The sequence below is a fragment of the Ruditapes philippinarum genome, unplaced genomic scaffold, assembly GCF_026571515.1.
Source record: "Ruditapes philippinarum isolate M1 unplaced genomic scaffold, ASM2657151v2 ctg2871_1_1_1_1, whole genome shotgun sequence".
In the NCBI taxonomy this organism is placed as follows: domain Eukaryota; kingdom Metazoa; phylum Mollusca; class Bivalvia; order Venerida; family Veneridae; genus Ruditapes; species Ruditapes philippinarum.
The window spans coordinates 68,021-72,240 of record NW_026864393.1 but is presented as its reverse complement, the minus strand read 5'-3'; positions in this window follow the sequence as shown (position 1 = coordinate 72,240).

Here is a 4,220-nt window from a genome sequence, read left to right as displayed (position 1 = left end):
TCTATAATTAGAAAGTGATGCCAATAAAGAATATAGATACTTTTCAAGAAAATGTCACTGTGTTCCAATGATGCGGCGAAAAACATTACAAACTAATAAATGAAAAGGTTAGGTATCAGATTTATTCTCAAATGTTTAACAAACAGCAGTGCAAAGAAAGCAACAAATGACTTTAATGCTTATTGTATTCAGGCATAGAGGACGGATTGTATGGACCGAGAATAGGTTAAATTGAATATAAATAGCACTCAGAAAAGCTTTGTTTTAAGAAATTCAACGAATGAGTTTCTTTTTATTATTTTTTAGGTTCAAGCAATAGCTTTGAATTCCTGAAAACTAACAACTTTACATCAGAGAGTGTATTTCTGCAGCATGAAACAGTCGTCGTGATTCCACAAATATGTTTGCACATGCTGCAAAGGCTTTATATTGCTTGATTTGAAAAGAGAAATTCTTTTTCAACATATTTATTTGACTTTTGTTATTGACACATTAATCCTGACTCAACTGAGGCAAAAGCTAAAATCTCAAGTATTTCTGTTGATCGTATATTTTAAATATAATCGGAGTTAATATACAAAATGACTGCGTGATTATTTTATTGAATATAATCACCACCAATAACAATAACTGACTTTTTAATGACTTACGTTTTTAATATTGCGTACTGTAGGCATACCGTTTACATACAGAAATATTGTTGTTAACACAGTTCTAACATACAAATTCTCTCGATATATATCTTATTGGCTTTTAATTTGTATGAAGAGTCTGGAAATGTTGCTATTTAAAAGGAAAATTGTCACGAAGGTAGTAATGCCTTCTAAGATGTATACTTAATTATTTTTGAAATCTATTTTGTTTCTTTTTCATGACATTTAGCTAATTCTTAAATAACTTTTCAAGTCACTTTTTACATAATTCCCTAGGAACCAGCCTGACGATCAGTTTTTTCCCTTACATTAATATCTCTGACACTCTTTAGGTTCCCTGGTGTAAACAATTACATCACTTTTAAGTGAAAAGAAAACTTTTATATTGACTGCATCATATTTAAGAGACGTAAACATAAGAGTGTTGGGGATTGGACTAGAAGGTCGGGGGCAAAATTAAAATAAATCAAAACTAGGGGCAAAGGGTACTTTACAAACTTTACTTTACTTTATAAACTCTACTTACCATAGAGTAGAAAACTACAAGGGACGCAAAAGTGTCAAAACAACAGACATGCATCTGAGGAGCACAGAGGGGCGCCGGCTTGGAACGGTCAGCAGCATAAGCACTGTTGGGTTTAAATCGGTTAATGATGAACAAAATCTCACTCTTAGCCCCACTTTGTTCTTTTAAAGCGAGACATCGTAAATAAAAGGAATTCTCGCCAAGTGAAATTTTAACAGTTGCGTTGCAATGCTTACAAAATGTGAAGTAAGTACAACACAGATATTATCAATATGATCATGTAAATACGTAAAGGAGGAAAAAAATATCAAAAGTACTCAATGTCTTAAAGGAAGACAGGGCAACAATAAAATCACCTACAAGGGCCCGACAAAGCAAAGCAGAAGACGCTCATTATGACAATTCAGTCCCAACGGGCTTTAAGAACTTTCTTTCATAGTCTCCAACTTGGTCCGTCAGATGTAATCAAAAGAGGAAAGCGTATTATCCAACAGTAATCGGGAACACTAAGCATGCGGTAGGTATTAAAATAGAAGACAATAGTAGGGCCAGGACCTTCAGACATTTTCTGCAATGTATAGCTACAAGAAGTGAGCAAATTGTAAGTTTATACCATTGAACTAACTTCTACAAACTGATTAATTCTATGTTAGCTTGACTAAACTTTCTATGAATCTAATGTTACCATTACTCTAAAAAAATAAGCCACACAAACAAACATTCACCAGTTATAATTAAATACAAACGTCTTCGGAGGATATCATGATTTTATATGAAATAACCGGAAACGACATTAAAGCGTTCACGCGTTAAACGCGAGTCTGTTGGCGGTACAAATATGTTAAAATGTGGAAACAATTTTTTATTAACTAAAGTTGTAACCTCGAATATCGTTCTAACAATACGTTAGTAATTTTTGTGGTCAAACTATTTATATTTTATCCCATATGTGAACTGGTCAGACAATTTCTATATACAACATGATGCTTTTTCATAAAACTTGAGACATAATCTTAGTTTTTATCAATTATTTCTCACGATAACTAGTCATACATTTTAAATACAAACATAATTACTGCCTCATATATCAAATCCTTCCTTTCAATAGCCGTTATGGATAACCGCTTGTAAAAAAACCCTGTTGAGAAATCAAATCAAACTGTTGAGTTTTGGTGATGATTTTCTTACCGAATGAAATTATCTGTTGATTATTGTAATATAACATATCAATCAATGTACAACTATCTATTGATATTGCACTGATGTCTTTCAATATAGCATATTAAGCTCGGGTAAAAATGAAATAAAACGTGTATATCCGTTTTTTTAAACTCACTTGATTATTATATAAAGTTGCTTCGAAAGAAATGCCATTTTCAATTTCACGGGATTTCGCAGTTTTCCATTATTGCTCATGACTCAATCAAACTGAGTCTGTAGTTGATATGTAATTTTGATGTTTTCATTACTTATCAGGTATTTCCCAATTTTTAAAATTTACTATTTTCTTGGCGTTCCCATTTGTACAGTTATGACAAAAATAAATTGGCTGAAGCCACAAAAACCCTTTTTTAAATTTTTATTTTTTTGTTAAAGCATTTTTTTTAAAAAATTTTTTCAGTAATAATAAAAAAACTTATCTCCCAGTTATAAATTCAGAAAACTCAAATTAAATTTTTTAAACCCTTTAATTTTTTCGGGATAGGGGGGTGATTTTTAAAAAATTTTTTATGAAGGGCATTTTGGAAATGGAATTATCTACTTTTACAATGTTAAACTTTAAAAAAGAAAAAAAGTTCGATAAACTTTGTATTCCAGACGAAATCAATTAATTTTAAAAATATTTCGATACTCAGTGTGTTAACCTGCTTGCATATATATAAATCTTGTGTCAACATTTCTTGCCTAAAGATATTTTTATCTTGCGAAAAAGGCATTGAATAGTTGGTTTGTGCTTAAGTAATAATATACTTTTCCAACATGAATTTCTCAATTGATAATTCGCTTAATTTTAGGACCGTTCTGCAATTCTCTTATAGAACAAGTAAGTAAAATCGTATACCGTGTTACATAGTAAAGGCAATTCAGTCTAGTAGTCATGTGCAGTTTCTATGTTCTCATTAAATAAGCATACATTTGTCGGCCTTGCTCATTCATCAATGTATTTTTTAACATCGGAAAGTAGCTTTTCATTTTTAATGTAGCCTGTTGGCATAAAACATGCACAACTTTGCCTTAACAAAAAAGATGCTATCTATATTGACATATAAATGATAAATATTTACGGGAAAATAATGGTTTCTTTTAATATATTAATGTTAATTTTACCGTTTTTTAGTTTTTTGGTACACATGAACTATGTCTATTTCTTTAATGCAACTTGTTCAGAACTTACAAGGACAGAATACTCAGATTAAGGTGAAATACGTGAAAAGCTTCGACAAAAAGTATCTTAAATGTCTTTATAAAAACTAAAAAAATAAACCTTTAATATATTAAGCTTCACGTTATTAATAATGTGTCCCTGGGTGTTTGACAAACTAAATCCGCAAAGAAAAAAACGATGTATTCATTCTCTGAATGATACAACAGTTTTGACAAAACATAATCTCCCTTGAGATGAAAACATCTTAAATAACCCATTTGTCCTTAAACTTGACAATACATATATTGTATACCGTCTGAGCTGCCTTTTATATCTTTTTAAAAGGATTTCTTATCTTTTGCTTCTTAATCCAAACTATACAATATGTTATCTAAAGTCTATTTGGACTTGTTGTTTTCAAAATGAAAAAAAAAATGTTTGATTTTTATTTTTATCCTTATGTCAACATGAGACAGATTTTAATCACTGAAAGTATTCGAATGTTCTTCTTCAAACAAGATGAATCTAAACAACAGTTTGTAAGTGACAGTTTTTTTTATAATCTGTTTTACAACACAATGTACAAAGCCTACAGCTCAGCATTGTATTGTTGTGTATTCAACTTAATATCCAAAACTTTCGCGATGTCGTAAGAATGAAAACGTTCATATTTGGG